The following is a 10,437-nucleotide window of genomic DNA, read 5'->3' on the forward strand; positions in this document are numbered from 1 at the left end:
TCAAGATCTGAGCCAAATGTTCTTTATTTATAGTTTTCACGGTGTTGATGGAAGAAGAGAAAGATGACAGCGAGAATAAACCTTCAAAAGACGCCCGTATGATTCGTGGCCATTATTTCGTCGGACCTGTGCAGCTACAGTGAGCCTTCACTCGATTTTGCTAGTCGCATGTATTCAGCGCTTTACGGTAAAAGGTTGAGCCACAGTTTTTCCAAAATAAAAGCCCATCACAGACACGTATTTTCTGACTATTTTTAAAAATAAACCAAACAATACCAAATCATATTTGTATAGCCATTTTAACGGATATTTAAAAATATATAAAAAATGGCGGAAATGCCAAAAAACATTTGACCATCCTTTTGAATATGTTTCTCTACGAGTCCATAGTGATTTAATATTATATTGTTTCCAGAACAAATGTGGACCTGACAGAAGCTTAACTTAGCCTATTCCTGTCATAATCTCTGCAAGACTGAAAGTGCCTTCTCGAACACATAGTCCTAGATACCTGATAACAGTTCCTCATCAACCTAATTCAACTCAATATCCTCCAGTTACTTCAATGAAGATGGCTTTACTAAATGTTAGCTCTCTCAGTAATAAGTCATTTCTAGTAAATTATCTCATCTCCTCTCACAATCTTGATGCCATCTTCCTGACAGATGTGTGGTTATCTGATAGCACCTGTGCACCAGTTCTCATTGAAGCCTTCCCCCCAAGTTTCACATCCCTGACCTGGGCTACAGAGAAGCAAAGTACAAAGTCCAAAGTACAAAGTCCAAAGTACTTTTGTTGGATGAAAGCAAGTTTTGCATGTCATTCGGAAATCTAGGTGCCAGAGTCTGGAGGAAGACTGGGCAGAGGGAAATGCCAACATGCCTGAAGTCCAGTGTCAAGTACCCACAGTCAGTGATGGTCTGGGGCGCCATGTCAGCTGCTGGTGTTGGTCCACTGTGTTTTATCAAGGGCAGGGTCGATGCAGCTAGCTATCAGGAGATTCTGGAGCACTTCATGCTTCCATCTGCTGAAAAGCTTTATGGAGATGAAGATTTCATTTTTCAGCACGACCTGGCACCTGCTCACAGTGCCAACACCACTGCTAAAGGGTTTACTGACCATGGTATTACTGTGCTCAACTGGCCTGCCAACTCTCCTGACCTGAACCCCGTAGAGAACCTGTGGGATGTTGTGAAGAGAAAGTTGAGAGACGCCAGACCCAACACTCTGGATGAGCTTAAGGCCGCTATCGAAGCATCCTGGACCTCCAGAACACCTCAGCAGTGCCACAGGCTGATTGCCTCCATGCCACGCCGCACTGAAGCAGTCATTCCTGCTAAAGGATTCCCGACCAAGTATCGGGTGCATAACTGAACAACATAACTATTGACTTTTTTTGTATTAAAAACACTTTTCTTTTATTGGGTTTTCATGAGCTGTACGCCAAAATCATCAATATTAGAAACAATAAAAGGCTTGAACTACTTCAGTTGTGTGTAATGAATCTAATATATATGAAAGTCTAATGTTTATCAGTACATTACAGACAATAATGAACTTGATCACAATATGCTAATTTTTTGAGAAGGACCTGTATAGATTACACACACCTTATCACAAGTGGTGACTTTAATATTTATGTTGATGAGGCTACCAGCAACTCTGCAGAACAACTCCTTGATATGCTTGAGTTGTTTCACCTTAAAGGCCCAGTGTGTGATATTTTTACCTGTTTACCATCCAATCCTGTGTTTCCAGTTCACAAACGTGTCCTTTGTCTCTAATATTTCTCACCAACATCAATTCTAAATATTCCTCTTAACTTGAAATTTTACATTTTAAAATACATAAACTGTGGTCGACGCTCCATGTGCCTCGTGTGTCTCCTGGTGTTCCCCATTTGTCCCCAGATCTTCAGCCCTCTAGGTTTCCCTCCTCAGGTATCCCCCTCCCAGGTCTAGTGCTCCCGTGGTCCCCCTTAGTCACGCCCCTGTAGCTTTTCTTTCTGTAGTGTTTTCCTTTTCAGCCCCCCCCCCCCCCCCCCCCCCCCCCAGAATATTAGTTATGTTTGCTGCTCTTCTGGTCTTTAGGTTTTACTCTTAGGTCATTTCCCTTTAGCTTCAGCTGTTCATGTTATTAGTCTCTTGGTGTGTTTCTCCCCCCCCCCCCCCCCCCCCCCGGTTCTTTAGTTCTCCTTCCTCAGATTATTAGTTCGTTATTTTTGCTCTTCTTGTTTTTAGGATTTGTCTTTAATCTTAGGTCATGTTATTTTTCTTCCTCTTCAACTCACTGCCCTCTCCCTCATTAGTAATTGAGTTCACCTGATTTCTCGCCCCACACACCTGCAGCCTATCTGCCTCCCATCATGCCCCAGTGTATAAAACCCTGTCTGCGTCTCTGTCTGTTGTTGGCCCATTGTCTGATGTCAGCGTTGTTTTGTTCCCCCCCCCCCCCCCCCCCCCCCAGGTCTCTAGGTTTTCGTTGGCTCTGCCCTACGTGAGATTTTTGGCTCCGTACCACGTTTTGTTTTGGACTATTCATCTTAAATGAAGATGTCTCTTTTTACATCCTCTCCTGCTCCGTGTCGTTCTCGGTTTCTGCACATCGGGTCCTACTCCTCCACCTCTCAACGTGACACAGAATGTCATGCGTCATTTATAGAACCAACACAGAAGGCACGATTTTCATCTTTTACTTTCTTGCCAATTATTCACGTGTTCCTGAAATTGCAGTCAGGACGTCACATATTCTGTGCAGTTCTTCCCTCACTTTGTTCGCTGCACCAATCACGTCCCTCTGTGCCTGCAGGACAGCGTCGGTTAGCCCCCGGTCACTTCCAGGTGTGCCATGCGCCCGAGGCGCACTGGTGAGACCGGCCGACCCTGCAGCCACATCTTCGGTCGCCGCCCGGGATGCCTCGTTGGACGCTTCGTCCAGAGTCAGTGGGGGTGGACAACGAGATTTGGTTTTGTTTTATATTTTAATAACAGACACAGTTGATCTGTATTAATAAAAGGCTTAAGTCAGTGTCAGTGTCTCCCTCCTTCTCCGGCACGATGCCACGCACGCATGCCGGTCCGAGTACTGCTGGGATCCTCACGGCGAGCGGTGGGAGATCAGAGGTGCCAGCTCCGTCAGGGGCAGACACACTCTGGCGGTGGCTAAACATCTTTCTTTTTTGCCTCCACCTTCAGATCGGATCATTTTTTATATCCGCCACGGATCTCTCTGAAGAACTCAGCATTGACGGCTTCAGCAACGCTGTGCCACTCCGTGGATTTTCTCTTATTTGTTTTGCAAAAGCACTTCCTTTCATTTCTCCACCTCACCCACAGGTACCTCAACTTCTGCTTCTGTGAAATTGCGCTTCCTTGATCTGCGGTCGCCATCGTTAATGGTGGAGCGCTGCAACGAGCCGGCTTATGTACATGCATGAGATCCACAAGGCACTGCATTGACTATGGCAGAAAGTGGGCGTGGTGAGGGCGGGATGTGATCCAGAAACACCTGAGAACATTTCTAGGTAGAGTGTGATTTATAAAGCAGAGAGAAGCTGTGCATACTCCATGTTTTATAGGTCACAAACTTACTTGGCTTAGGTCCATTTGTTTTGCTGAGCTTGTTACGTACGCTCCCCTTTTGGGCCACTAGATGGCCTCAGTGGCTCCCGCCTCGCCTGTCCCTTCCACCAGATGACCAGCTGTGGGTGATTCCCAATCACTCACCAGCTGATAAAAGCCTGTCACCCTACCCGAAACGGGGAGAAGGTCTGGGGAAGAGTGGGCACTGAAGTGTTCGCTCGGCTCTCTTCTCCTCCTGCGCTCCATTATTGTTAGCTTTGTGGTAAACTCGACCTTGGATTGTATTTTGGACGTTGGACTTGATATTGCCCTGAGAGACCCTCCTTATCAGGCCTGCTCCCGTTTTCGTTAAGGATATTAGAGTATTTCGATTCATATTCCCAGCCCCTTATGGGCTGGCGCTTTCCGTTAAAACCCACTTCGTTTGTAAATACAGTGATCCCTCGCTAATTCGCGGTTCGTTTATCGCGGATTCACGACTTCGCGGAACTTTTCTTTGGAGCCTTATTCAAGGGAAATTCGCCGATTCGTGGTATTTTTCACCAATTCGCGGTATTTTTCTGTCATGTTTTGGGGTAAGTGTCTAACCCAAGACATACAGAATCAGACTCGAGTCGAGGTAAAAGATAAACAGTAATTTTATTTCTTTAATGATGAGGAGAACTGAGGGCGCACTGGTGATCCAGCGGAGGGTAAACCAGGAAGCGGTTCAGAGAGAGAATTGTAGGCAGAACTTGCAATGCGGAAGTTCAGGGTGAATGTGGAGGGGAGTTGAGCCGGGGTGATGTCCAGAGGCGAATTGTAGATTTCCAGGTGGCAGGGTAGACGGATGAGGAGGACGAGGTAACGGAGAGGGAGCGTGAGCACGGTGGAGAGCGGGACGGCAGAGCGGAGTTGGTATCCAGGCAGCGAACCGGTGAGTATCCAGAAGTCTCCAGGACGGGAGCGAATCCTGAGGAGAAGCGAGTCTGAAGGTAGGTATCAAAACACGAGTTCAGATTAAAACGAGTTCCAAAAGTTACTAGACAAGACGAGGTTTCAAAGATACTATGAGCTAGGAGCTTTTCTATGTAAATGGAGGGTTTTAAAGTCTGAATACTGAATACGTACCTGTTAAATAAATACTGTAAATATGGAGTCCCTACTTCGCGGATTTACACCTATCGCGGCCAGGTCTGGAACGCATCTACCGCGATAAACGAGGGATCACTGTAGCTCCTTTTGTTTTCGTGTGTATATATTTAGTCTGTCGTTTTACTGTAAATATCTTTCCATGGGAGTGGCCAGTTTCCCCAAAGGATAAAGTGTGCTTCGGGCGTTGGCCGGGAGGTCAGATTGGCCTTGGGATCTCCTCCAGATGCATGCATCTACCTGTAATAATATGGACTGGATTGTAATAACCGGTTATCTTTTTTAACTTAAACTTTGTCACGATTGAGTCCTATCACTCGTAGACGCAGGACCAGCTCAGCATGAACACAAACCACGTTATTTACAGAGCAGCCTCACAACTGAGACGATGTTTCCCATCACAACAGTAAAGGAACTGTTACAGAACAAGGTTTTCAGTAAACTCAGAACATGAATATTTAAGGACATGAACGAGTGAAGCGCTCCTGGTGGGAAGGGGCTCACAGGTAAAATTATGATATTTCATAACACGCTGCTTTGGTGGCTGGTGGAAAGAAGGGGTACTGAGACATCCGAACATCTTGTCCTGAATCTTTAAGTGCAAAGACGAGGAAATGTGCGGAAGTCCTGGGTTTGTGGAAACTCCCTACGGTTGTTGTGCCATGACCGGCCCACGCCGTGACACAACTAAAGGTATTTTTAGCCCTTTTGTTAAATTTATCACAGTCAACAAACCAGTGGAAATAAAAGGCAAGAGGAGGTCCGTCTCCTGCTTTTCTTTGATGAATCACTAGAGGCTGAAGCGTTTCCATTCGTCTTTGTTGCAATAATTATTATGTGGTGAGGTACATTCACAGCTTCGAAGCTGAACTTGTTATGTCTGTTCATCCGTCTTCTCTTTATCCCTCGCCTCCTGGTCCACAGCAGCCTGGATGTGGGAGAAATGGGAAACATGAGAGGAAGAACACACGAGGGGCGGGGGTGGGGGGCAGTCAAGCCGGCCATACCAAGATGAGGATCCAACAGGACTAAATTAACAGAGACGTGCACAGAGGAAGGAGTTACTCGAGTAGCTTCAGATGATTGCAGATGAGCGACTGACTGCCTATACCACGCACATCTGGACCACTACGCTTCCCCACACTCCCTCCATTTCCCCCGTCTGGGCACTTCACGTCCCGTCTCTTTAATAACTACATCACCCTCGGGCCTGGAAAAACAACTAGGTCGGCATCCTCGACCTTCCAGTGGATCTGAGGGCAGAGCGGGAACTGCAGGAGGCCTGAAGAGGCCCTGGGAGGAGAGATCTGGCACAGAGGGAAGTTTTTGGGGATTTTACAAAGGAGTGATGCAGCCTGAAATTAGCCATGCTACTGGAGGTCAAATGTAGTCCACAGCCTTTTCCAGACTTCTCCTTAGCACACGACATTTTCACATCCTGCAGATCAAGCAGCTGTTCTTTGTGTTCAGGTTTGTTTAATTCAATTCAAGTTCAAGTTTATTTATAAAACGCCAAATCACGACAAGAGTCGTCTCAAGGCACTTCACATAATAAACATTCCAATTCACAGTTCGTTAAGCCAATCAGAAATAATGTTTCCTATATAAGGAACCCAGGAATTGCATCAAGTCACTGACTACAGCAATCCTCATACTAAGCAAGCATAAAGCGACAGTGGAGAGGAAAACTCCCTTTTAACAGGAAGAAACCTCCAGAGAATCCTGGCTCAGTATAAGCAGCCATCCTCCACGACTCACACACACACACACACACACACACACACACGCACGCACACACACACACACACACACACACACACACACACACACACACACACACACACACGCACGCACGCACGCACGCACGCACGCACACACACGGGAAATTCCTAGTAACAAATGTACTCTAGCAGCCGGCCCTGAGTCTCCTGTGTCCTTCTCTCAGCTGTGATGTAAGTCTGGATTTGTTGTTGTGGGAAAGTTCTGAAGTTTCAGCAATAAATCTTCACATCTGTGAATCCTAAATTTGATCGGACGTAAACTTTCACTCTAGTTTAGGAAGGCGAGAAAGAAGTGGGAGGATGAGATGAGGTTGGATGTGAATTCTTTAGATTATCTGTGATTTCACAACAACGTTTACTGAAAGGAAAACTAAAAACAAACTACAGTACATGGTCAAAGTTTTCTTTGTCCCAAATTTCCCCAGAATTCCCTATAAGAATTCCCAAGCCCATTTCATCATCTCGTGTGGTGAAGTTGCATCAGCGAAGCGGTGTTTTCCACATCTGGATAATGTGGATGCTCTTGTAGTGGCTGCAGAAAGTGTGTTTAACCACGAGCCGTCCTGTTCCAATGGCCACAGACCCAGACCCGGTCAATTTTTCACTTTGTTATTTAGCAGCCGTTAGCTAAAATCCATTAACCCTCCCAATGTCTTTATGGGTGACCCCGTGAGGAAAGTTGACCATTCAGCAGCGTTGATGGTTTATCCGTTGAGGTCCACGTGGCAGGGGTGAGGTGGTGCTCACTCCTCACCCCTACCACATGGACCCAAGGGATAAACCATCAACGCTGCTGAATGGTCAACTTTCCTCGCGGGATCACACCCATCAGGACAGTGGGAGGGTTAAATACGTTTTGTTTCTCGGTAATGTGCCCACAGCACCCCATACTGACGGAAAAACGCAGTTTTAGAAATGTATGCAGATGTATTAAAAAGGACATCCTTAAAGATGACTGAAGTATTCAGACCCGTTGCTCAGTAGAAGCACCTCATGAGCAAATACAGCCATGAGTCTTCCTGGTGTAGCATCCATGCTAGGTAGTGCCTGCCCTCCTCGCGTACGTCTCGCGACGACGTTCCAAGGGCCAAACACGTCCAGCCCGACGTTGGTGAATGGCGGTACGATGCTAAGGTGATCGATGGGCAGATCTGCCATCTTCTGCTCGGTCACTTTTCCACCAAGCTTGTTACATTTAACACATTTATAGATAACGTTGTTGATGCACTTTCTGACACCAACAATCCAATACCCGGCAGTGTGAACAGCAGCTTCGGTGAACACACGACCCTGATATTTGAAACTGTGGAACATCTGCTCAATGTCTGCAGTTACAGCCACCAGCTCCCGTGGGAAAAGCAGCAGGACCCCTAATAGGCTGTTATTTAAAGAGCAAGTCACCCCCTACCAGATTCTTACTCAACTCCCACTTCCTGTTTGAAAAATGCAACAAATGCTGTTGCCTAGCAGACCGAGAGGGCGGAGCCGCTAACAAATACACACACACTCACGACCTTGTGACATCATAATGTACCATATAACATCACAGTGTACCTCTTAGCCAATAGCAACGGCAGATTTAAATTCAAATGCAGTGCTGAGTTTTTACCTGACGACGGTGCAACGCTGACAGCTTTAGGCAGAATATTTAAACTTTAACTAAGATGAACTAAAATGCCGAGTTATTCACTACACTTGCCTGCAGCACGATCAGACACTCATTTATATTGTTTATCAGCAAAAAAATGTTGATTTGGAGTGACTTGCTCTTTAAGTCTGGACCAGAAAGCAGAACATCGTTCAGGGAGATGCTTTGTTTTTGCGCACTGGAGTCAAAAACGACTCTAATCTGATTTGGCTTTTGTGGAAGGTATACCCCAAAGATAGTTAGATACCAACATTCCTGGCCTTCTTGTAAGGGAGGTGCTACCTTGGCATGGTCACGATCAAAAAGGTTCTGCATATAGGCCATGAAGTGAGCTTTCATCTCAGGCTTCTTCTCCAGAGTACGTATGAGAGACACCAGACGCTTCAGTGCCTGATCTCCACTGTTGGGGAGTCGTGGGCGTGGTGTCTTGAATGGAAGCGGTGCCACCCAACTGTTGCGGTCATCCATGAACATCTCCCTATTCATCATGATTTCCAAGAAGAGCCTATCTTCTATAGATAATCCAACCTTGTCATCGTTCTTTGACCTTTCAAAGACGGTGTTTCCGATGACATCCTCATCGAAATTTAGGGTTTCACAGGCTAGATGGGCCGCAAGTGGAGTCTCTGTGTTGAGCTTTTCGTTGACATGGATCCGGTTGGGACATGGAGGAAGAAGAGAGGGTCGTCCGTTGCCCAGTACGTGGGTGTGGTGAGCACTTACAGCCGCAGACTTGTGCACTGATCCAAGGCAGACATCTCCGACCACGACCCAGTCCAAGTCGAGTCTCTGTGCAAACGGGGTGTTATTGGGCCTGTTCCTTTGCTCCCGGACGTTTTGAACTTGTAGGATGTCACGACCCAGAAGAAGAAGAATATGGGCTTCTGGATCCAGTGGGGGAATGCAGTGAGTGATAGGCCTCAGGTGAGCATGCAGCCGCGCTGCCTCAGGAGTTGGTAATTCGTTCCTGTCATCAGGCATATTGCTACATTCAATCAGAGTTGGTAGTTTCACCTTTGTCCCTCCATCTAAGGACTCCACTACAAAACCTGTCACCCTTCCTCCCGTGGTCTCCATTACACCTGCACAGGTACGCAGTGTGTATGCTGATCTCACTCCTTTGATGTTCAACAGGTCAAAAAACTCAGTCCTAGCAAGTGACCTGTTGCTTTGATCATCTAGGATTATGTACAGCTTCACTGAAGAAGAAGAAGAAGAAGAAGAAGAAGAAGAAGAAGAAGAAGAAGAAGAAGAAGAAGAAGAAGAAGAAGAAGAAGAAGAAGAAGAAGAAGAAGAAGAAGAAGAAGAAGAAGAAGAAGAAGAAGAAGAAGAAGAAGAAGAAGAAGAAGAAGAAGAAGAAGAAGAAGAAGAAGAAGAAGAAGAAGAAGAAGAAGAAGAAGAAGAAGAAGAAGAAGAAGAAGAAGAAGAAGAAGAAATCATTTCTATAGCTCCTCTCAAGATAAAAATCATGAGGCGCTTCACAAAAACAAAATAAATGTTAAAATATCAAAAAGCATTTAGAAAATGTTTAAAAATATATTTAAAATGAGCAAAAATAGGCAAATGGTATTTAAAAGAAAAAATGTTAATAAAGAAAGAGAGCGAGTGAACAGGAAAGAGGGAAACCAGTGGATCCTGAGGAAGGTGGAATAGGTGGGGAGAGCAGAATAAAGAGAGAGAGGTGAAGAAGGTCATACAAAAGCCAGCTTGAACAAGTGAGTCTTCAGCTGCTTTTTAAAGGAGACCACTGAGTCCACTGATCTCAGGCTCAGGGGGAGAGAGGTCCAGAGTCTGGGGGCCACAGCAGCAGATGATCTGTCACCTTTGACCTTTAGCCTGGTGCTGCACAACCATTAGGCTTTGATTACTGGACCTCAGGGACCTGCTGGGGGTGTAGGGACTAAGAAGATCACCAATGTAAGATGGTGCTTGTCCATGTAAGGCCCTATAGACCAGAACCAGGATCTTGAAATGAACCCTGAAGGTGACTGGCAGCCAGTGAAGCTGGAGGAGAAGCGGGGTGATGTGGGTGTGTTTGGAGGACTTGGTCAGAAGCCGAGCACAGGCGTTCTGAACCACCTGTAGACGGTTCAGGGAGGTTCTGCTCAGACACGTGAAAAGAGAGTTACAGTAGTCTAAGCGTAAGGAGATGAAGGTGTGGAGAACTGTCTCAAGTTCAGAGCGGGACAGAATGGGACTCAGCTTAGCAACGTTCCTGAGATGGAAGAAGGAAGAGCAAACAAGAGAACTGACATGAGAATCCAGGGTGAGAGCTGGGTCAAAGGTCACGCCAAGA

This window comes from Nothobranchius furzeri, chromosome 2 (assembly GCF_043380555.1).
Source record: "Nothobranchius furzeri strain GRZ-AD chromosome 2, NfurGRZ-RIMD1, whole genome shotgun sequence".
In the NCBI taxonomy this organism is placed as follows: domain Eukaryota; kingdom Metazoa; phylum Chordata; class Actinopteri; order Cyprinodontiformes; family Nothobranchiidae; genus Nothobranchius; species Nothobranchius furzeri.